Below are 25781 nucleotides of genomic sequence, written 5' to 3' on the forward strand. Positions count from 1 at the left end.
TCTCGTTGCAATGAGTATTCAAAGTATGATTTTTCAACCAACATTTGATGACCAAAAATAACTTTCTTGGCTAACTTTTGAACAGGATGCTGACAAGGTATGAAGCATCTGAATGCTCCTCTATTGTATTTCAGCTTCCGCCTGGGTCAATGAAACCCTGAGCTTCGTTTTTCAATAATTTCAGGCTGGAGGATCCACTTCCTGGGTGGCTCATCCATGTGGCTACCAGATGGTGCTGGCAGAGACCTCAGTCCACTTCCATGTGGCCTTTCTGTAGGGCTGCTGGTGCATCCTCCAGCATGGTGGCCAGATTTGACTAAAGAAAGTTGTCCAAGAGACTAAGGCAGGAGCTGCAATGCCTTTTATGACTTAGCCTCAGAGTCACACTCTAGCCTCCAAAGTGAGTATAGGCCAGCACCGACTCGATGTGGAGGCAAATACACAAACTAGTAAATAAAAGGAAGAGAGGATTATTGAGGGCCATCTTGAAGGCTGGCTATCATAGACAACCATACATACTGATGGCTTTTAGAGCCCATTGGAAACAATGTTGGATAGAAATGATACTGTTGGCAGAGCTTGTCAAAGCCTGCATTAAGGGTTGGAAGTTTTGAATAATCACAAGACCAGATTGTGAGGCAGAGGATGGACAATTTGACCTCTAAAATGTAACTGGATTCTAGCTTGGATCCATTTCCTAGTTATTGCTAAGCTTGAGACCCTCTGTCTAAGGTTATATGGAATGCTAGTGAATGAATAACTGATTCCTTCAACAAAATATTTATAGAGGACCTACTATGTGTCAGACACAGTGCTAGGCCTTGTAGCTACCCCTACCTTACAGTGCCTGTCCCAATGAAGACTATAAATACTTACCCTGATTAATGAATTATTATTCTTTCCACAAGAAAAATCATAGGATGCCGTGAGCACTAAAATTAGCCAGGCCATGTCAGGGAAGTGATATTAAACTGAGAAATGATGAGTAGGATCTATCCAGAGATACAGGAGTGAGGAGTGAGTTGTAGGCAGACGGGAAAGCATGTCCAGAGGCCACGGCATGCGAACATGACAGCATACGCTGAATCCTGAACTGCTCAGCCTATACTAGGAAGTGACTGATTACTAATTCACTTAAGTCAGTGCTTGATTATTGGGGAGAAAGTCTTCATCCCTTAATACCAAATTATTTCTTCTTTCAGTTCTGGACAAAGACATGCACATTGTTTTCCAGGTACCCAAAGAAAACATCAAGGCAAAATTGTGGAACACATCTTAGGATAAGAGAACTTCTCTTACATCTCATAGAATAGGAAAGATATCTGAATTAGAACAGAGCATATAACTGAGAGTTTTATTGCTAAAAGCTCTGGTTCCTTTCAATGCCTGAAATTAAACTGAGCAGTTCAAGAACTATTGTGAAGCGGGTACTTAAATCTTATAACCATTAACTTCACAGCCATCATTTTACACAGGCAAATCATTACAAGGGGATACACAGCTCTGTGTATGGATGATCAGCTTCATTCCTTTTCTATGCTCTGAAATAACCTTAGGTATAAAACTCGTAAATGAACAAAAGCAAAGCACGTAATGGTCCCTTTAAGATAAAACTGGCAGTGTTTAACTAGAAATTACTGACTGTTCCTGAAATGACATTCTGTGTTCTGCAGTAAGAAGGAGAGCTTTTTTGTGTGTGTTTTCTTCCCTCCCATTCGGTTACAACAATGAGTCACCATTACCTGCAAAGCTAGACATGTAGATTTGCCTCTTGTGCCAGAAAGGCAAGACACTAGTTGGCTGGGATTTAAAATGAGAAGGGTGAAAATGTTTAATTTACAGATTTAATTAAACATGAAAGCATCCAGGGAGGAAAACATGTCCCCCAACCCCCATCCCTCACATTTTAAACTGTCTTCATTTCAAAGAGGCTGCATACATTAGAGAACCGATTTTTAATGATTTGTGTAAAGCATCAGTTTGCCCCAAATCAGAAAGACTGTGTAATGAGGACCGGTACAGACAAAACTCACAAGTTTTGTCTGACCAAACCACACCTCTCAAGGAAATGTATTTGAACTTACTTATATAAAGGCTGTCTCTTGTGCCCACCTGTCTTTGGCCTCCACAAAGCACAGGGAAGGTGACGTAGTGGAAACACAAGCTCAGAGGTTTCCTAAGAATATGATTATGTACAATGTACTCCAGGCCTGAATTGCCACTTAAGACAACCCCTCTCCCCAACCCTTTCCCCCAAGCCAGGTCTTCCCAGCCAAGAAACCTGACTTATTTTCATAATGCTTCAGGCATGCATAGCAAAGAGCAGCTTGTTTTGTTCCTATAGTTTAGACAAGACCCCTCTATCTGAGCTGAAAAGTTAGAATTTCACCTCTTTGTGAAACTGAGTAGTCAGAAAGAAAACAAGAGGGTAAACTCATAGTACATGTTTCCAAAAATAAAGGAAAGAGTGAATAATGAATGTGAGCACATTTAAAAATATCTATGAAGCGAATATAAATATGTAAATATTTCAAGACCCCCCCGGGGCTTTCTGGGCATGGAGGGACAGCCTTATGACTTATTCGCGCTTCTCTTTAGTGCCTGCATATTCAACTCTACTTACGCTTCAAGTCCCGAAGCCCAATTTTCTCAATTTTAATGAAATGTGTCCAAACGTGACTCCCATGCCTAAGTGACAAAGGAAGGATATGTTTTGGGTATTGGAGCTGGTGGTAAGATAACAATATCATAAAGCTGAAAAGACCAGGGTTTTAAACCCCAAATGAAGAGGGAGCACATTGTGTGTGTGTGTGTGTGTGTGTGTGTGTGTGTGTGTGTGTGTGTGCGCAGGAATCAGTGAATCTGTTTTCGAAGAACATGGGAGACATTTTGACTGTAAGTGGGAGAGTTTTCAGTCTCTTTCTAAAGGGATTTTTCAGGGGCATGTCATTCAACAGAACATATTACCTAGATGAGACTGTTTGTCTAGTAGACCAGAACTGTTTTTCATTCTATGTTCCGCACTGTTAGTACTCAACAAATGAGCAGCAATATTCCAATGGTGATAAGAAGTCGAGGACATTAATGATTCCAGTATCTCCGCACTCAAGGTTGCTGTCTTGACCACAGATGGTCATAATGGACAAAGGCAGGCTCTGTAAAGGGGACAGTGTCTGAGTCTGCTTATATATTGCCACCCGCAAAAAGACTTCTATTCTCCTTTTACTTTCCTGTTAAATTTTTCTAATATCTTAGAGCTTCATTACCAGCTTCTTCATCTTTACTTTTACAGGGATTTTTTATAATTTCTCAAATTCATTTCCATAGAGAAGACAACGACATCCAGAAAGACACTGAATTTGCCATTCTGTCTGCTCAGCATGCCTCCCGTCATAAAAAAAAAATCCCCTTTATTTGGGAAACATTCCCTCCCAGCTTTTGCTTCTAATGGGGGTGGCCAATCAGTTTAACCACCTACCTGTTTACATGATGAGCGTGTGACCCAGCTCAGTCAATCCCCCACCTGTGATTGGCCCCCAAGATCCCCATATGGTCAACTGAAGCCAAGGAGGGTCCTGTTTGGAATTGATACAGAGGCACCCATGTGACTCTGGTGATGAAACTGGGAAGAAATGAGCCTGAAAGCCACCATCAAACCTGCCTCTGGACAGGAGAGGAAGCTGATTGAGGAAATAGAGCCAACACTCAAAAAGAGGTAGAACCAAGAGAGGGAGAGAGTAGATTTTGAGTCCCATCTCTGACATTGTTCAGTCAGTTCTTTCTTCATATATGTGAGCTACCCAAGATTCTTCCAACTCGTCAACTTCTTTTACTCCTTTCGTAGTTCAGATTGGGTTTCTGCCACTTCTTGATTAATGCACGTTCTAACTGCATCAAAAAGCAACTTGCACAGTGGTCTGCACAGAGTGGTACCTACTGTACGTGGGTAAATTAAAGGGTAACTGTTTTTTTTTCTTTTTATGTTAACTAATGAACTATAGAAACCAGAAGAGGGAATTTTAAATTGGATGACTCTGCATTTTATTGTTATGATTAGCACAGTGATGTTATGTCAGGTCTACTAACATTTCAGGTCTTACTAGGTGAAGTGATTAAAAATATAGACCAATGCAGTCTATATGGAAATACAACTCAAGTCACATGTATAATTTTAAATCTTCTAGTAGCCACATTTTAAGAACTAAAAAGAAAACAAGTGAAATTAATCATAATATTCTATTTTATTTAATCCAATATATCAAAAACTTATATCATCATATAATCAATATAAAATTATTAATGGGATATTTTAATATTCTTTTATTTTTCTGTACTAAGTCTTCAAATCCAGTATGTATTTCATACTTGAAGTACATTTCAGTTTGGACGAGCCACAATTCAACTGCTCAGTAGCCACCTGTGGCTTGCAGCTGCTAAATTGGACAGCACAGTTATATTCCCTGATTTGAATTCTTGTTCTTCCACTAACTAGTTCTATCACCTTGGGAACCCTATCTGATTTATTTGAGCCTCAGTCTCCTCATCTGTAAGATGGGTGTGATAATAGTCATCCCTTCACCATAGGGGGATAAAAATATAGACAAGTGGGTTGGATGAAATTCCTGCCCACACTGAGCTATATTTTAGTGGGGAGCACAGAAAACTTATTGTTATGAATACAGGTAAACAGAATAATGTCACACAGTGCTAGAAGACAATTTAACGGGTTATTGAGATAGCAAGTAACTATGCAGGGGATGGAGACAAAGGGGCTGCTTCAAGAGGATCATCACGGTGAGCCTCTCTAAGAAAGTGATCAGTTACCTGTGAGCTCAACAGTGACAGGGAGCCAGCCACATCACCATCCAAGGTAGGAGGCTAGGGTCTATGTTCCAAAAATTGTCTTCCGGAACAGAAACACAGGAATAGGCATCATAGCAAAGATCCTGTGCTGTAACCCATATGCCATCAACTAGCACCAAGTCACTTTCTAAGTTTCAGTGCGGTGAAATGCTGGCAACGGCTGGTAAGAGTCCTGTATACTTTTCTCAGGCAGCCCTTGCAACTGTTTTACCCACCTCGAGAGAGAATTAAAGAGAGAAAACAAATACTGTTGACAGGAGATGTGGGCCTTGGTAGCATGAAAAAAATCAGAGCAAAATAATTTCAGGCAAGTGTGGGTTTGGAATAGGCTGGTACAGGTGCCATGGAACAACCCTGACGGATCTTCCCCATGAGCGTAGTGTTTCAGGACGGCCCTGAGCTTGTGAGGTCCTGCAGAGACACACTCTCTGGGCGGTGCACCTCCAGCAGTTGCTGCTGCCAAGTGCCAAATTGTCCTGGCTCAGGGCTGGGCCTGCTGCTGGCTGTCTTGTTTTCACTCCCTCTACCTGTTTCTCTTTGAAAGCAAATTGCCTCCCCAGGCTGTTTATGACATGTCTCAGGCAGCTGGCCTGGCAGCCTCTAGAGTGGTTTTGGGTTTGCCATGTAGGTAAGAAAACTTGAGAAGGTTAGCTGTTTATCACATCAAGGGGTTCAGAGGGGCGGCCAAATGGCTCAGTTGGTTAGAGCACGAGCTCTTAACAACAAGGTTGCGGGTTCGATCTCCACATTGGCCACTGTGAGCTGCACCCTCCACAACTAGATTGAAACAAGTGCTTGACTTGGAGCCTATGGGTCCTAGAAAAATTTAAAAAAATAAAAGTTTTTTAAAAAAGAAAAAAAAAAGAAATGGCAACCATAATAAAAAAAGGGGGGAGGGGAGAGATTCAGAAAAGGGTTCATGCCAAGCCCTTGCTCAGTGCCTTATATATATTAACAACCTCAAGTATTACTACCTACATTTTGCAGTAGAGGAAACTGAGGCTCAGAAAGGTTAAGTCATTTCCTCAAAGCCACACAGCAATTAAGTGGTAACTCCAAACTCTGATATTTCCTCTCCTCTGTGCTGAATGGGAAACGTTTAAGAGGGAGAGAGGGGAAGTATACAGAGTATCATGTGGTAATCTATGAGTCTTTCCTAGGTAAAAAACTCAAGCAAGGGAAGAACTTGAACTTGATTTTACCCAGACTCTGACTTCACACGCCCAGGTCACCATGTATTGGATTTTCATTCTGTTCCCAAGTCTGCTCCAAAGACAACAGATAATGCGTGGAAAAGACGCACTTTAAGGGCATAGAGAGTGCATCACTGGGAACAAAATCCAGAGAAAGGGAAGGAAGAATTTGGATCAGCACTGCAAAGCCAGGTGCTGAATTCATTAATACATGCCTTTAAGAGAGTTTTTAGAAGCCCAGGATCATAAGATTACAACCAAAACTCAAATGAGAAATAGAAAGTAAAAACAGATTGCATTCTTCATCCTCAAAAGGTCATACTTCCCACCTGCAGCAGTAATTGGAATTTAAATTTGGTTGCATCATATAGGTCTACATATACACCTCTGGGAGCTTTGATACCTGCCCTTTCTACCCCACCACACCCAAGCTTACTCACCCTGCTTCCTTGTCAGATTCCATGCTTTCTTTTCTCTTGTCATCCTTGGTTATCTTTGATCTCCCTGCCACATTAGACAATGCTTGTCACTCCTGCTTCTCAATGCTGTGTCCTCTCTTGCCTTCTGTGACATCATACGAGTATAACAGTGTCTTTGTTCTATGCCACTATGTAATAAATTAGCCCAAAACTGAGCGGCTTAAAACAACACACATTTCTTATCTCAGTGTTTTAGGGTCAGGTAGCCAGACAGAGCTTAATGGAGTCCTCTGTTTGAGGGTCTCTCACAGGCTATAATCAAGGTGGCAGTGGGAGCCGTAGACCTCCCAGCCGGGGCTGGATCTGCTTCCAAGCTCACTCAGTGGTTGGTGGCAGGCTGCAGTTCCCATAGGTGGTTGGATAGAGGCCTTCAGTTGTCGTTGGCTGATCATGGAGCCAGCCCTCCGTTCCTTGCTATGTGAGTCTCTCCGTAGGGAGCTTCATCAGAGCAAGTGAGAGAGCAATGGCAAGACAGAAGTCATCATGGAAGTGAAATCACATTACTTGTCGGTATTCTATTTGCTAGAAGGAAGTAACCAGATCCAACCCACACTCAAGGGAAAAGGATTGCACAGGGGTATGACTACCCAGAGGTGGGGACGATTGGTGCCATCTTCGAAACCTGTCTATCCCAAAAATCACGTGCAACATCTCTATCTAGTATCATACCTGAGAAGTCGAATGCCCAGTAAATGATGGCCGTGTTTGACATTACATTCGCCTGCTTTCCTATCCCACTGCCCTTAGGTTCACCACCAGAGAAGGGAATAATCATTGTGGCATTAGAAATAAGAAAACATAAATATCCCTCTCCTACCCCACTCCACACACGTTTTACCCCACCGAGAAGTCAGAGTAACTTTCTAAAACCCAAATCTGATCATGTGTCCTCTAGCTCAAAACCTATCAGTGGGTCTCCAACATCCTCAACCTGCCCTTATCATGGCTTTGGAGGCCCTGTGTGTTAGACCCAGAGCTACGCCTCCAATCTCATTTCTCTCCACATTCCCTCTTGCCTTTTATGTTTCAGCCATATTTACTTTCTTTTAGTTCTTTAAACGTGCCATTTTCTCTCTCTCTTTTCTATATTTACCAAATATACTCCCTCACTCCAAGCCTCTGCACGGTAAGGAACGGGGGACTCCCTTCTCTTATGTAGAGCCTCCATGAGGGCAGAGATCGTGCCTGTTAGTTTATCACCCCTTCTTTAGGACCCAGCACAGTGCATGGTGGCAGACAATAGCCATGGAGGAAAGACAGTACCCTATGGACGATGGTGGCAGATGTTTAGTTTGCCCTGACCTCACCCCATAGGCAGAGGGACTATGGGACTTCCTAGGTTCAGGATTTGCTTCCCAACACCTGCCTCCTAGACTCTACCTCATCAGGGATACCCTCCTTCAGAACAGAAAGAGGTGACACTGTACCTTTAGGACACTGTGTTTTTAGGGCAGCAAAATGCATAAAGAAGCATTTATATGAAGTGCTTTTGTATGAGGATTCCTGACATGTGTTCTTGAATGAATGGATGAATGAATGAATGAATGACTTAAGAGATCCACCTACAAAGAACACCTGTCAGTCTTGCAAATGACATTAGCCAACATTCATTAAATACTTATGATATGTCAAGCACAGTGCTAGGCAGGTCACATGTAGTAGTCCCTCATTTAATGTTGACAACACCATGAGTAGATATAGTTATTCCTATTCCATGGATGAGGAAAGTGAGGCTCAGGGAGGCACAGTTACTTGTCTACAGTCATGCAGATAGCAGGCAAGGTGAATTAGGAAAAAATAATGAAATTACAGCAACTATTAATTAAGCCTTTACTATAAGTCAGCTTTCTAGCAGTACTTGATAAGAGTTCTCTTACTTGATACTCCTAGCAACCCATTATAATGGGCACTATCATTATCCCTAAATTAGAGATGAAGACATTAAGCTTCAGAAAATTTAAAAATACCCCTGTTACACAGTGACAGAGACAACACTGGGATTTACTTTTATCAACACATACTTTATTACGGTGATAGTTTAACAAAGAATTTTATTTCTAAATATGAAATATGTCAATGAGTATGTTAAGACCATAAGATGATAACAATAGCTAAAGTTAGTCTTTTTTTTCCTCTACGAAAAAAGGCTGGTGTAAATATTTAAGAGGCTTGAAATCATCACTTTAAGAAAAATATGATGATTCAAGATGGCAAAGTAGATTAATGCTGTGCTCCTCTCAGGACTATATCAAAATTAAACTACACAACAGAACAACCATCACTGAGATTCACCTGCAGTCTAGCTGAACCTGCAGTCCCTACAACTACAGACATGCAGAAGAAGCCACCTCGGGACTGGTAGGAGGGGCAGAGACCTGGAACGGGCTGGTCCCACACCCTCTTGTAATCATTAAAAATTGGGAGGGATATCTTGGTTGTGGAGGACACCCCCCTGAGGAGTGAGGGATCCCAGTCCCTCCCCAGCCTGGGGTTTCAGTGCAGGGGAGAGAAGTCTCCATAACTTCTGGCTGTGAAAACCAGCAGAGAGTGTGGCTGAGTGAGACAGAGGGCAGCTGGAGTCCCAGGTGCTCCTCTTAAATGGATCACATTCAGACCTACTTGCTGATCGACTCACTCACTTGGAGCTCCAGCTCTGGGGCAGCAGCTTGAAAGGCACCAGGGACATACGGGAAGGAACTGAATTGTCTGGCTTCAGGTTGAGGGCTGGAGAGGCAGCTTTCTCACTGCTGGAGGAGCTGGCAGAAGCCAATGTTTCTTTGTTGAGCCCTCCCCAACCCTGCTTGCAAACTCACGCAGATGCATCTGAAACTCCATCAAACTGACTATCACCTTTTCTATGCCCCACCCTAATGATTCCCTCAGACCACGCCCGACCCATATTTTGGGCACATCCAAGATGTGTCCAGTGGCTTTTCTGTATGAACGGCCTAATTTGGCTGATGCTGTGGGCTTTCCTAAAATCTCTCCAAGGTTCACAAAATCCAAACAAACAACATCTGGCATCTGCATGACCTATACCACTGGCTGAGCAGCCCTAAGCCCAGCACTAGTGACAGCCAGCCTTGGGGCCTTGGTTTGCAGCTTGGTCTCTCAAGGCACCTCCAAGAACAGCAAAGGCAGCAGCCATCTCTGGACTGCTTTGTGACTCATGCCAGGTGGCCCCAGTCAGAGCACAGAGCGCAACTGAATCTGACCTTCAGTGGGTCACCTCCCAGGAAGCCCTGGAGCTGGCAGGCCCAGTGGCCAGCTTCAGACTGGGCCTGACGATCACCCAACCACCTCCAAGGACAGCACAGCCAAAGGGTAGACTGGGCAAGTACCAGAGCCCCACTAAAGCAAACCCTGCTCTGTATGGTCAGCACCTGCACCATAGATCCTCCACCGTAGTCACAGGCAGTCCTCACAACCAATCAGCCTGAGGGTCAACCCCTCCCACTGACATGCAAAGTACAACAGGTAGGCACACACCACCCACACAAGGGACACACTTGGAGCACTCAGCTCTGGTGACCAGGGAGATTGCACCACTGTGTCCCACAGGACACCTGCCATATAAGACCATTCAAAGACCAGGAGGCATGGGAGCCCTACATAGAAACAAACACAGGGAGGAAGCCAAAATGAAGAGACAAAAAAATGTCCCAAATAAAAGAACAGAACAAAGCTCCAGAAAAACAACTAAACAAAATGGAGACAAGCAATCTATCAGACAAAGAGTTCCAAACACTGGTTATAAGGATGCTCAATGATCTCAGGGAGAACTTCAACAAAGAGATAGGAAACATAAAAAACAACCAGTCAGAAATAAAGACTACAATGAAGTATACATTAGAGTGAATCAACAGTAGATTAGATGAAACAGAAGATTGAATCGGTGATTTAAAAAATAAGGTAGCAGAAAACAACCAGGACACTAAAAAAGAATCCAAAAAACAATAGGGATTGCTTAAGGGGACTCTGAGACAACATGAAGGGTACCAAAAATCACATCATAGGGGTACAGAAGTTAAAAAGAGAGAATAAGGAATGAAAAACCCATTTGAAGAAATAATGATGGAAAACTTCCCTAACCTGGCAAAGGAAATAGATATACAAGCTCAGAAAGCACAGAGTCCCAAACAGGACGAATTCCAAGAGACACCAAGACACATCATAATTAAAGACAAAGAGAGAATCTTAAAAGCAACAAGAGAAAAGAAGTTAGTTACCTACAAGGGAGCCCCCAAAAGGCTGTCAGCTGATTTCTTAACAGAAACTTTGCAAGCCAAAAGGGATTGGCAGGAAATATTCAAGGACCTACAACTGAGATTACTCTACCCAGCAAAGCTATCATTTAGAATCAAAGGACAGATAAAGAGCTTTCCAGACAAGGAAAAGGTAAAAGAGGTCCTCACTGCCAAATCAGTATTACAGGGAATGTTAGACGGACTTAAGACAAAAAAAAAAAAAAAAAAAAAAAAAAGATTGTAAATGTGTATAATAAAATGGCGATAAATACATATCTACCAACAATTACTTTAAATGTAAATGGATTAAATGCTCCTATCAAAAGATAGTGTGGCTGAATGGATAAGAAAAGAAGACCCTTACATATGCTGCCTATAAGACACTTACTTCAGATCTAAAGACACACTGAAAGTAAAGGGATGGAAAAAGATATTCCATGAAAATGAAACAACAATGAAAAAAGGTGTGGTAGCAATACTTATACCAGACAAAATAGACTTTAAAACAAGTGACAAAGGACCCAGTAATCCCACTTCTGGGTAATTATCCAAAGAAACCCAAAAAGCTACTTTGAGGGGATGCATGCTTTACTTTGTTCATTACAGTATTGTTTACAATAGCTAAGGTGTGGAGGCAGCTTGGGTGTCCATTGATGGATTAATGGATAAAGAGGAGGTGGTACATATATACAATGGGATATTGCTTGGCCACGGATGGAAATGGGTTCTTGTCATCTGCAGAGACATGGATGGACATGGAGGGTGTTGTGCTGAGTAGAGTATGTCAGACAGAGAAAGACAGATGCAACATGATTTCACTTACCTTTAGAATCTAAAGAAGAAAACAAAGAAACAAACAAAACAGAAACAAACTCATAGATACAGAGAACGTTTTGATGGTTGCCAAATGGCAGGTTTCAGAATGGGTGAAAAAGGTAAAGGGATTAAGAAGTACAAATTGGTTGTTACAAAGCAGTCATGGAGATGTAAGATACAGCATAAGGAACATAGTCAATAATGTCGTAATAACTATGTGTAGTGTTAGACGGGGACTAGATTTATTGGAGTGATAGATGGGAGGGGGTTGGGGTGCACAGTGAAAAGGGTGAAGGCATTAAGTACAAATTTGTAGCTACAAATAGTCATGGGGATATACAGTAAAGCACAGGAAATATAGTCAATAACATGGTAATAACTATGTATAGTGCCAGTGGGTACTAGACTAGTCAAGAGGATCACTTCTTAAATTATATAAATGTCTAACCACTATGCTGCACACCTGAAATTAATATAAAATAACACTGAATGTCAACTGTAATAGAAAAAGTTTAAAAAGGGAGGGAAATGATGAAGGGGAATAAGAGGTTCCAATTTCCAGGAATAAAACAAATAAGTCATGGGGATGTACAGCAGGTGTACAGCATGGGGAATACAGTCAATAATATCGCAATACCATAGTACAGTGTCAGATGGTTGCTGGACTTATGGCGATCACTTCTTCGGGTTTATAAGTGTTGAATAACTCTTGTGTACACCTGAAACTAATATAATATTGTATGTTAGCTACATTTTAATAAAAACCTTTACAAAATAGAGAAGCATGAAATATATCTTATAGTGAGTTTTAAATCTACTTGATAGAGAAATCAAGATTAATTTCAAGCCAGATATTCATATGTTACTTACCTGCATGTTATTCAAGAAAAGAAAACTACGTTAATAAATTAGAATACTAAAAGGTTTTTGCTTTCTGTTGTCTTGAAAATAATTACCTAAATGTAACTCAGGATTTTATTTCTCTAACCAGGCTTCTCACTTGTATCCTGAAGGTGACGCACAGACATTAGCCATTTAGAACATCATGACCTGTTGCTTGTGTCTTTCTAGTGTCATGTCCCATCCCTCCCCAGCACTGGGATTTGAATACAGGCTTGCCAAACTTATGCTGTTATCATCACAAAACCACCTACTCAGGCTATGGTACCAACCACAAAGCGTGGGGAAAATTTGTCCCTCAAATGCCAAGATGTTTGAACACTGTTGGGTTCTTGCTCAAGGAAAGGCCACAAACTCTCTGGATCCCAGAAGTAATTATACCAGGCTGTCCTCTGAGTCCTTGCTGGGTAACTCATCTGGAAGATTTCCCAAGCTTTCATGGCAGACTGAGATAATTAGAATCACCTGGAAGCTGTGTAAGATACATATTCTCAAGGGCCACCACAGACCCGTGGACTCAGGCTCCCCAGGCCCAGGGCTTAGGAATCTGATTCAGGAAGCTCCTCAAGGATTCCGACGGCCAGCCCGATGGAACCTGCCAGTTTCTCCCAGCCCCTGCTCTCTAGAAGAATCCCACCCCACAAGGCCCCCAAGCTGGCCACTTCCCCCTTTATAAACTCTGAAGAAAAATGCTCCATTGCCAGCTGCTGATAAAGAATAAGAAAGGTCAGCCTGAAGAGGGAGAGGAGGACTTTCCATTTCCTTGGGGAGGTGGTGTATAATTTACCTGCCCTGTCACATGTCAGGTCCTATTGCCTACTTCATTTGATTCCACCAAAACACATATTCTTTTCCAGACACCACTTATAAACTCCCTTTTCTAACACTAAATATAAGATGATAATGATAATGATGGTCTCTACAGCCATTTATGGAACACTTACTCTGTGCTTTATATAAATTATGTGTAATCTGTGCAACTCTTACAAGGTACATTTCATTCTCCCCAATTTGCACATAAGGAAACCAACGCTCAGAAAGGTTAATTAACGTGTCCAAACATGTCCCTCCAACAAATGGCAGAAACAGGATTCGAATCCAGAGGATTTTTAGCTCCAGAGCTCAGGTTCCTTCCATTCCCCTCTAGCAGTGTCATCTTGGGCAAGATGCCTTAATTTCTTTATTTGTGCAAAGAAGGAAACAAAGTACCTAACGTAGTGTTGTTTAAACTCTTAGCACAGTAATGTTAGATACTACAGTAGTTTTTTATCCCAAGGTTTCTCAAACATGTCTTGGAAAGTACTCATCTCCTCTAAATGAAAAGTTGTAAATAATTTCAGAGTGTACTGCAAACTATATTTACCTGTCAGTGATTCTCAATGCTTACTAGCATGTTAAAAACTCTGAGAAGTTCCATTGGAAAGAATCTATTTCACTCTACTCCAAGCTAGAAGATATATTTATTTAAATCATTTAATCTCCATCTAATATTTTCATCCAACCAAGAAGGAAAAGAGCCTTTTACGCCCAATTTGGAATGGAACTGCTTTGATAATCTCACTCTCTGCTAGTGCTTGCAAAAGGCCCTGCTGGAAGAACATACCCTTAAGAAGTCCTTGCTTTGATACTGGCTGCTAATCCCATGGCCCAGCTTGACATTGTCTCTTAGCAACGTCCTGTCCTTTTCCCCTTTTCATTCTTGTGCCTCTAAGGACACTTCCTCTGCTCTGCTTTCTCTTCAGCCTCTGGCTTTCACAGCCCCTTAAGCCTCGTTTACACAGAGAGAGGCAGGAGCTGAAGGCCCCGTGTGCATATTTATGTTAATAGTACTGAGGGGAGAACAGCCTGTTCTGGGGGCTGCTTTCCAACTGTCACATAAATCAGTCAGAAAAAAAAAAGTTACTATTTTCACAAAGATACTGCCAAAGCGGAGCAGCAGGTCTTGGCAATGCATCATCTTCCCCACCCCCACCCCCTTAAGTACACGCCTTCTGTAAAGTCTCTCCCTGAGTTGTCAGACAAGAGGGGATGAAGGATTTCATAGACGCACAAGATTTTCAAATCAGAAGGGACCTTTGAGATCATCTAGTGCTAAATCATGTGGAAACTTCTAGTAAATACCTATCCCTGGATCCTTTCCTCAGAGATTCTGATGCTGTTGTTTGGAGGTGGGGCACAGGAATATTTTTAAAGATTTCCAGGTGACTCTAATGCACAAGGAGGGCTAGACGTACCGATGTAGTCATAGCCCCATGAAAAGACAGGACTAGAGAATCCGAGACTTCTCTTCAATCAGGCAGGTAGCTAGTGATATGGCAGAGCCCTGATACCCAGTCACATTTGAGTCCATGCCATGCTGTCACTAGGTTCTGGAGAAGAGCAGCCGAAATACAAACAGGGGTAGTATTGCAGCTGTGCATCCAAATCACTTGTAGAGCTATTTGAATCTCACCTTCACCACCACCACCACCACACCCGCCCCTGCTCCGCCTGGGCAACTGAATCAGAATCATAGTGGAACTCCAGCACACAGGTTTTGAAAAAGCCCTAGGTGGCAATTTTACATGTATCACAGTCTAAGAACACTACCAGTGTAATGAAAACAAGACTACCCATTTTGGAGTTAGAAAAACCGGGGTTCAAATCTGGAGTCCATCAAATATTAACTGTGGGTCTTTGGACAAGTTATGGGAACTCTCTGAGCCTCAGATTCTTCGTCTACAAAATGGGACTACACTGCTAACTCTCACTCACTCTCCAGTTTTAGAGATCAAAAGTCGTTTCTCCTTGGAAGTCCTGGCTGAGCTGTCAGAGGAAGCCACCCTCCCAGGACATGCTCTCCCAGAGAACACCCTAAACTTCTCCTTCATGACACTGACTACAATTTATTGAACAAGTAGTCTGAGCTTAATACATGGTTGCTGAGTGAATGAATAAGTAACTAATAATGATTAAGTATATGTGCAATGCATTCCTCAGTCTGTCTCCACCACCGGTATTTACGTTTGATGAGATAAAGGGTTGAGCTGCCTGTTCACTGTCGCGTCCACAGCACGCAGAGTGAGACAACACTCAACAGACTTTGGCTGAACCAACCAATGGCTGAACAAATAGCTAATAGGTATTTATGAAGCAGCTGGCATACAGTAAACAAGCAACGAATGCTGGCTGTTATCATAATTATCTTTAGATAAGCCCAGTGTCTTGCCCAAAGACACATAGCAGAGCTGAGACTTGAACTCAGTTTTCTCTCTGAACTGCCAGCCTTGTTTTTAATGGTTTAATGACATAAACCATTATGTCAATCTGCCTTATGGTTTTCATACTGGGGAGAGGGAAGTGAGGAAAAAGTGGCAGGCTGTCTTTGCCCGCTAAAACGAGCGGGAAACCCACCTGGTCCCTGCACGCTCCCAGCCTCCGTGGATACAATCCAAGAGCGTACACACACGTTGCCCACAAAGACTATTGGCATGGAGTTCCTTGGTTCTCTCTTGGGAAAGTTTTGAATCATAAACTCCTTGAGGGTTGTAACCATGGTTTTGGCTCCCACCACAAGATAGACCCATAGGAACTCTACTGTTTGCTAATGAAAGGTTTTGTGGCAACAACCTTGTTTTGTTCCAGCACCAGTCAAATCATATACATGATGGGGCCAAATACCTGTGATGATTTCCAGATTTCCCCATTGGCCATTATGCTGTCTGTGACTTGGGGAAAGTTGGTGACTGGAAGGGCACAGAGACGAGCTGGAATTCACAGTATTGGCTGCCTAAGCACACAGGGGGAAAGGGAGCTCAGAATAAGATTACAGGTGTGTGTTTATGGGAATAATTCTGGGGGAGCCCTTGTCTGTCCACATTAGCATGAAAATCAAGAGATTTTCAAATTTTTATTTTACTAACTTTCATTTAGTTAGAAGTTACCGTGCCCCAGATGCTATGCCAAGTGCTTTATAGACAGAATCTCATTTAATTCTTTTGAGTCTGAGGGGTTGAGATCATCATTGTCAGTATCTCCCAGAGGAGAAAACAGGCTGAGCTGAGAGTAATTCGCTAAACATCACACACGCCAGGAGCCAAGACCAGCACTGGAAGCAGGCCTAGCTCATAATTGCAAGGCCTTAACTCATTCAACAAATACTTACTGAGCATTACTAGGTACCATATTGTTTTCTAACTGTAAAGAACATATTACAGACAAAGATCCATATCCTTGGGGGTCTTAGGGTCCATCAGGAAGAGACAAACCATAAATAATAAATTATCTACACTAAGTTATCTAGTCTGTTAGCAAGTGATAGTGCTATGGGAAAAAATAGACGGTGAGGCATGAATGTGAGTGCCAAAAGGATGGGAGTGGGTTGAAAGGTGTGTGTGTGAAGGGTGCGGGTGGGGGTGCTGGGGGTGGTGGTGTCTATGATACAAGGTAGCAATTTTAAATATGGTAATCAGGAAGGCCTCAGTGATAAAGTCACATATGAGGAATGAAGGAAGGCCTTTAAAAAGGCCTAAGTTATACTATGGTCATTCTGCCCCCCTAAATTTAATAGATGGATGAATGAATACAACTGATACCAATTAAGCAACTGTTATGTGTCAGGTGCTAAGCACTTTATCCACAATTTCTCATTGAATCCTAATAATGACCTATCAGAATAATATCATCTCTGTTTTTCAGATGAGGAAATTGAGACTCAGAAAGGATAAAAATATTGTCCACAATTATTCAGCTAATAAATGATGGTGCTGGGATTTCAGCTTGGCTCCTTCAACTCCAAAGCCCCTGCTCTCTGGTTACCGTGATGCTGTTGAAGAGTGTGGAGCAGCTTGGGGCTGGGGGTTAGGGCGGCACTGCATCGAGCCCATCCCTGACTTGAGAACATCACCCTGCAGCACTCGCCTCCAGGGCAGGGAGACTCTGGTCAGTTCTCCTGGTGGTGCTGGGTGTTCACAACTGTAGGTGGCACAGTTGACCTGCAGCGTCCCCTCTATATCACATCTCCCTGGTATGTCCTCATGGTTTCTTCCCACAGGGTTTTGAAATCTATTTCTTTAGTAGTTAGAGCAGACAGATGTAGAGAAGTAGTTCCTGAAGCTCTACACCACTGGCAAATGTCAGAAAATGCATTGTTTCTGGAAGTTTCCTAGGAGGACTGCTCCTTCACAGAGGAACAGTGGCACGCCAGGCACTAGAAGTCAGAGGCTAAGCATCTTTCCAGGGGGCTTTTGAAGGAACTGTTCATAAACTTGACTGAGTCCTGTTCTTGACTTGGCAAGTGTGGTTCTCATGAATAATCTCCCCCAAGTCTGGCCTCATTCCCTCACATTGCAGTTTCTCTTTCCCATGGAGATTAGGAGCTCAGCGGTCTAAGAGGACTGTACTTGTTGAACACAGTTCTACCCAGCTTACAATGTATTTGTCTCCCTCCAGCCTCATGAGGGTAACAATGTAGTCATGTTGAATGACATCCATTTGGAGTCTGTGAGCAAAAGAGGCGGGTCTCTTCAGTGACTTTGATCACGCAATAGTGAGACAGTGAGGCATGAATGGGAAATGGCTGATGTGTGAATGCTTTGAAAAGTTAGAAGCACCACGGAAATACACTTTGGAGATGATGAGGAAAAGGAAGAGGAGGAGGAGAATGTTAGAATCTTTTCTTTCTGGGAAGGCCAGAACTTCACAGCCTCAGTCAACCTTTGATCCCAAGCCGACTCCAAAGCATAGATTCTGTCCATCGCACCCATTGTGCATACATATATTGAATATTTGTACGTAACAATGACAACTAGTATTTGTTATCATTTTTATGTTTTGAAAGCCCTGTTTATGGGCATTGACTTGTTTAATTTCATTCAAGTGACAAAACAACCCAGTTAATGGGACGTGGTGATTTAAATCCCTTTTTACAAGTGGGAAAACTGAGGCAACAGACTGTTGACTTGCCAAGGTCAGAGCTGGTGAATGATGGGGGTGTAACTCAAGCCCAGGTGCCCTGAGTCAAACTCTCATTTCCTCCCTGACAAGGAAAGGATGTTTGGTACCAGATTTATTCAGAACAAGAACAGTATAATCACACTCTACCTGTCTCTCTTCTTCCTGTGTCTGTTTACTCAGGGTCTTTATTCCTTCTTCCCTTCCCTTCCTACTCCTCCCTCCTTTCTTTTCTCCTCCCCCCTCCCCTCCCTTCTCCTGCTGTTCTCTCTCTCTTCTCTCTCTCTCTCTCTCTCTCTCTCTCTCTCTCTCAACTTAAATTTAAGCTGATTCCAGGGTAAAATGTACAGAAAAGCTTCATTACAAGGTGGTCTCACCTACAACGTGACCCTATGGCAGGAACCCGAAGAGGGACACTGTAATGAGATCTTAGTAAGTTACACTGGAGCCCTGACCTGGCCGCATGACCTGGTGCCTCACAGGAGGTAAAAAATCTCGTTAGGAGGAGCATCTAGAATGGCATCCCATGACAGGGTAGGCTCACACAGACGGAGAGATGATCCAGGTCCCACAGAGTCAAGCCCAAACCCTAGTCCATCAGGACCCTTCCTGGAACTCCTTTACATTCATCACACTTTGATGTACTTGCCTGTCCAATACCTGTCTCCGCACTTGACTGAGCTATGTGCAGCATGCGGACTATAAGGACTGGCTCTGCCTTGCTCTCCGCTATCCCCTCGGTTCATCGCACATAGCACAGCGTCAGACCTTGGGTAAGCCCTTACACATGTGTGGGAAATAAATACATGGATGAACAAATGAAGAATTGATGGACTAACAATAACTTAATATGTCATTTTCCTCAGGAACGCTTGTGTGTGGACAGAAGATTCTAATCAAGGGTGCGTCTTAAGCTCATTAGCATTTCCGTGGAGAAGGAGCTCCACACGGGAGGCCCTTGTGGAGTGAGTGTGACGAGAAGTGGCATTCCCAGCTTTTCTCAAATGGCACCCCAGCAGATGCCTTGGCATTGAATCACTCTCATCACTAAAACCAAGAGTGGTTGGACCTCAGAGAACGGGAACTTTGAGGAAGCTGAGGAAAAAGGCAGCTGGTGTTTGACTTCGTTCCACCCAGATGTCCTGTGAGCCTCTGGTTAGTCTCTCCTGAATGCACGGCAAATGTGTAGAGGCCTCGAGTCATAGCCTAGAAAGCCAAGTTCTGTGGGACAATAAAAATCCGAACCAACTGCTGGCCCTGCGGGGTCCATCTGTTATTGGAATTATGTCCCTCCTTTCATTTTATTTAAACTGAAGAAACTTTCTGGCAGGGTGTCAGGTTTCAAACAGAAATGTCAGCCAAGGACTCATGAGACCAAGGTCTGAGCAAACTTGAATCAATTTATCTTTGGGTAAAATTCATATGGAATTTAGTGGTCTGGTGGGTCCATTGGTTAAGTGCTCCTCATTTGCATGTCCTGGATTAAATCCTGGAAGGGGCTGTGTATAAAATCAACATCAGAGCCAATGTGACTTCTTCTACCCAAAATGGGGGTACATCTATAGATGAGTGTGAAGGGCATACTAAAGCGATTTTCTTCCCCAATATAAAAGCAGAAAATTACTTGGACATGTTCTAAGCTTCAATTCAAACCTTGATCTATGATTCAGTTAAAACTAACCCTGCTAATAATAATAATATAATAATAATAACAACCTTTCTTGAATATTTAATATATGCCAGGCTCTGTGCTATGCACCTCACATTTAGTGATCCATTAATCCTCTTGATGATTTCACAAAGTAGGTTACATTATTTGCTCCATTTCATAATTGAAAATGAAACAGAGGAGCAGAGATTCAGAAACATGTGCCCGCTTGCAATCCAGTAAAGACCAGGATAGAAAACTGGACAGCTTACCTTCAGAACCTCTGCTCTTACTATTGCTCAGGGACTGGTTGGGCAATGAACCCAACAAGCAGCACTATACACAAGATGCTCATAGAGGTGTAGTTGAAGTTTCATACCCTGTACAAAGGTAGGTAAGCTACATAGTAGAACTTTTTTTTTTTCCTTCCAGTTTCTGATATAAAGAGAAAATACTGAGATAATTCACTGGAAAATCCAGTCTCCAAATGGATTTTACTTTGTACTGATATGCAGGGCAGCTCCAGATTCCCACCATACCCTGGGATGTTCAAGACATGTTTAAATCACTTCTTTGCACTATTAACTTTTGGGGGGAGATACAACAAGGGACTGTCTAAGATTCCTACAGCCTTGAAGATCAGAATAAAGAATAACATGGCATTAAGGAGATGCCCTGATAGAGTTTTGGCAGGCCTCACCCACCCACTAAATGATTTACAACTATACACTTGCTCTTTGCAGAAGGCTTGAATCAAACCCAAACCTAATCAACAGATATGTGAAAAGATGCCCCTCTCCAGTAATATGGATGGAATACAAATTAAATGACTTTTTTCACATATTACTTTGGCAAAACTTCTAAGTTTGATAATATCAATCATAGCAATGATGAGGGGAAACAGGTACTTTCTGCTGATGAATGTGTGAATTAGAAAGGCCATTTTGGAAGTATTAAAAATGTACACTACCTGTGAGTTAGCAATTCTTTTTTTTCTACCATCAAGAGACATTTATACATATTCTTAAGAATGTTCATTGCACCGTTTGTGGAATCAAAAAACTAGAGATAGCTGAAATGTAATATATCCATACCATAGAATTTTACACAGCTCATAAAAAGGTAGGTCTCTATGTACTGACAATAAAGAAATGCTTAAACATATCGTTAATTTAAAAATCCATACAGCAACCTATCATCCAATGATAATAACACACACACACACACACACACACACACACACACGCACACACACATACACACGCAGCATGTATAGTAAAAAGGAATGGAGAAATACAAACTCAGAGATGAGATTACCTCTAGGAAAGCTCCAGGGATGAGAGCAGAGTTATGGGTGCCATCCATCATTCATTCATTCAGCAAACATTGTCTAGCAGCTTCTGTACCAGGCAATGATGCTGCTTTGTGATCAAGAAAACAGACAAAAACCCTTGCAACCATGACACCTATATCCTAGCATTATTGCTTTGTTAATATGTTTATAGAATAAGAAAGTATTTATATATTATTTGTGTACTTAAAAATAAGTAAAAAATAAAAGCAAATTAAGAAAACGCATTTTTTAAATATTAACAAAACATCAAGTGACTATTTATTTTGGCTTTTGCGAGTCCTTGCAAACAGTCCTGACCACAAATGTTGTATTCGTGACTGCTGTGGGTACTGTAATTCCCCAAATGGTTCCCTTTGGATGGTTGGCACAGGCAGGGGCTCAGTGACCATCTCTTATAGCACAAACACTTGCACAAAGTTTGTACGTTCCTTCTATTAACATTTCTTGGGAGCATCATTAGGCACAAAGTATGCATAAACCCCAATCTATTACACATATATTCACCAAAAGACATGTACAGGAATGGTCTTAGCAGCACAATGCATAACAGCCCCAAACTGGAAGCTACCTACATGTCTATCAACAGTTGAAAAGATGAATAATGTACGACAGTCACACAAAAGAATACTATACTGCAAACTACATGCAACAACATTGATGAATCTCTCCAATATTGTGTTGATGAAAGAAGCCTGGTTCAAGAATAACCTACTATATAATTCCATTTATATGATGTTCGATAATAGGCAAAAACAAAACATCCTACTAGAAGGCAAGGTAGTGATTACTCTTGGGAGGAAACAGTACCCAGAGTGTATATTGGAGACATTGCCATATGCTAGAGATGTTCAACTTCTTGCTCTGTGTGCTAGGATTGGGTAGAGTTAGCTCATCAAAAGTTGTTGAGTTGTACATTTACGATTTGTGACTTTTTTGTATGTTCTCCTTCCATCAACAGTTTACAAAAAACAAATCAAAATTAAAACATAAAATCCTAAAATCCAATCTGTATTTTTTGAATCTCATCTTTGACAAGTCACATGCCTTCTCTGGACTTCAGTTTTAGTATCTATAAAAAGGAAGACGGATTTGCTAGTTGATCTGTAAGGTCCTTCCAACTGTATGGTTCTGTGTACTACCTCTTCCATTCCAGCAGTCAATTTCTGAAGCAATGGAAAAAAATAGAGAATGAGCCTTGGGTCATTTGCTATTAGAATTTGTAGAAGGCTTACAATATCACATGTGTCCCATTTTCAAGGCATTTGTTGTAAATTAAAGACACAATCAATGAACAAGGGAAATTCTGTCTTCCAGGAAAATGCACATACTAATTCTTTCCCCAAGTGCTCATGGGATAAGTGTGAATATGCCAAATGCTGCTTCTGCCAAGCTTCTTCCTGTCATGCTAATTCATGTACCCTACAATGGAAGAGTCAGCACTTGCAGAGGCGGGGCTGTTCCTGGTAGGAAGGAGGCAGCTATCATGCTCACGACCCACCGTTGTTTGAATAGGCACTGCCTCTCTGAGGGGAGTTGGTTCGTAATTTTCCTCTTACCGCCCTGGAAGTCCTTGAATGGCAACATCACAGCTTGTACGCATTCACAACAGGAAAGTTTGACATCCGCAGGCAATTTTGGCATGAGGAGTAGAAATCCAGTCCTATGTGTCAGCTTCTATCTTAGAACCAGGAAAATGATTTCTGTAGTGTAGACAATGATAATTTCTCTAGTGTCGACCAGGAGATGTAGCAGGGAAACTTTTCCTAATTACATTCAAGCCTCGCTGACATTTGTGAGGCAGGGACCCCAAGGAAGGCAACACTTTAAGACCCCGAACACACACATAGTGTTAACTCTAACCCCAAGGAAAGATGCTTTGGGAATGGGAGACAACATCTGGGAATGAGTTCACTGTAGGGGTGTTACCCGAGAGCTGGGCCTCAGGTGAAAGATCAGTTCTCACAGAAATGCTAACGCTATAATAGCAGCTGAAAATAATCAAGCACAAAATATCATAGGGGCATTAAAGGTGCCTAGATTTGTTCTTCTCAAATAGTCAGGTGAAGGACCAGTTTTGTTGCTTTCTGTCATTTTGTTTGGTTATTTCTAATCATTCACCAGTCAATACAGTTTTAACAATACAATAACAACAAATGACTGAAAATGGAATAAAGAGACAGGCAGAATACAAGCCCTAATTTATTATTATTAATTTCAACAGACATTATTCTGTCAGATCCTGATGTATACTAGCAAATAGATGTGTTTATGAAAATCTGTTGCTCTGTATGCAATGTCTACACATACCATTGTGAGCCAGTGGTGCTCTGTGGATTTTAGGAGCTTTGTTCATCGGAGGCTTTTGCGATCTCCCAAGAACACTCCTCTTTGGGACTAAATAGAGTTAATGCAATCCCCCAAATGGTGGAATGGACTGGGGAACAGGGTATTGTGATGAGGATGGAGACTCAAGATAAGAGATAGAAGAACAGATAAGAAAGGAGATTTCTCTCAGAAATCAAGATTTCAGTGATGAAGAAATGTTTGGTGATGATGAGAGGAACTTGCTGTAGAAAACCATGGACATTAGTAAATAACCAGACTGATTATTTAGAAGGAGGCACAGAAGTCTCTGCTCATTGTGTTCAGTCAGTCCAGATGCTAAAACAAATATGCACCATATGAGATATTAAAGTTCTCGTCCAGGTCACCCTGCAGACACTGGCCAGGTAAAACGTCAATTCTTTCCACTTGTTTCCTACTCACAAATTGCAGAGGGAAAACCGATTTTTACAAACTCAATTTTCCTGTTTCACCAAATACCAAATATAAGAGCTCATGTCGATATAATGGCAGTTAATGATTCTTGAAAGCAAATTTAGAATTAGGGACAATTACAACAAAACATTAGAAGAATAAGTTGTAAAACAATTTATTTAAAGTTACAGGCATAATTTCTTGCTGAAACAAGCCAACTATTCTTTTATTGTTTTGGTATTTTGGAAAAGAGACAGATTTAAGTAGGTAAGGCAAAAGACTGAAATTCTACAAGCATTTTAGTTTCCAGTCCAAGACAGCTGCTGGGTGATATCACCCTTTGTGAAAACAGCCATGCGTGGAGGGAATTAGCAGATGAAAAGTGAGCAAACTCGATATGGGGCGTGTAAACGTGCTTTCTCAGTCTCTTTCAATTCTCCTTATAGATAGACACACCTAAAAGTGAAGTTACATATGTGGATGTTTATATGAAGCAGAAAGGACCCAAGAAAGGGCCTGAGACATGAAAAATGGTCGAGAAGATAAACATTTCAAGATTCAGATCATGTTGCTGCCCCAATTCAGTGAGTCTCTAAAGAAATAGCTACAAGGGATATTCGACTCTCAGCCTCCTTCCAAGGAATAAAGAGTTTGCTATGAGCAAAGGAAGTGCCAAGAAAATGTCAGTTTGTGTCACACTAACATCTTTCTTAAAGCTGACCATGGATATTGGCTACAGTGAGTACAGACAGCCTTGGGTTCGATATTAGGTTCTTCAGAAGGTTGAGGGAATTCTGAGAAGAGATCAAATTAGACACTCACTAATTACAAAATGCACTGATACCAGAGTTGTAGTTGCAACGAGTGCTGGGGTCAATCTTTCCATGGCACTTGAGGGGCACTCAGAAAAATGGAATCGTTAAAACCATGTTTGGAAATGATTTCACTGGTGACACACAGAGATAGGAACTGCTAGAGGGAGGAAGAAGGGACAACAGGCAAACCTGTGAGATTCTGTAATTGAGAAGACTTGGCAGGAAGAAATGGAGGAACAGAATGGTCTAACTTTCCTGCTCAGACAAAACAACCTTCAAAGGCTACCTGCCTCCTAGCCGGTGGGGTGAAGTTGCTTAGAATTACTGCCAATGAATTATACATATTTGAAACTCTCCTTTCTGGGTTTATAATTTTCATAGAGGCAGTTTCCTGCGAACTTAAGTAATGAATGTAAGATGATGCTCCTTTGGGGGGTTGTAAAGACAATCTAAGAACAAGTCATTTCAGAGTAACAAACTTCACAGCCGGAGATCATTTCCATTGCATAATGTTCTTACCCTTGAAGCTTTCATTGTTTCACTCTTACCCAGTTGTGTCATTATTTTACTTACCTCATCGGGGAAATCATTGTTTAAAAAGCCAAATATAAACGGTGAAATAGTTTTCTACTTATCTTTTCCAGGATAATAGCTTCCCTCCCCCACTTCCCGCCACAGAAGGGTTAGGCCCATGTGGGTGACGAATTGCTCCAAAGAGTCTGACAGTCCCAGAGAGGGGAATGAGAGTAAAAATAACTAGCTGATTACCAATATGGAG

The 25781-nt window shown here is 41.8% G+C and overlaps 1 long non-coding RNA gene across 2 annotated transcripts in view; it reads left to right on the plus strand.

The window, feature by feature from the left end:
• Positions 1–25781, plus strand: part of LOC109461181 (uncharacterized) — a 362773-nt gene that overhangs the window by 258250 nt on the left and 78742 nt on the right. For both annotated transcript variants that reach the window (XR_012489737.1, XR_012489736.1), the window contains exon 4: positions 19296–19584. This is a non-coding gene — a long non-coding RNA (uncharacterized LOC109461181). The remainder of the gene's footprint in view (positions 1–19295; positions 19585–25781) is intronic.

The sequence above is a fragment of the Rhinolophus sinicus genome, linkage group LG10 (assembly GCF_036562045.2).
Source record: "Rhinolophus sinicus isolate RSC01 linkage group LG10, ASM3656204v1, whole genome shotgun sequence".
NCBI classification, from domain to species: Eukaryota; Metazoa; Chordata; class Mammalia; order Chiroptera; family Rhinolophidae; genus Rhinolophus; species Rhinolophus sinicus.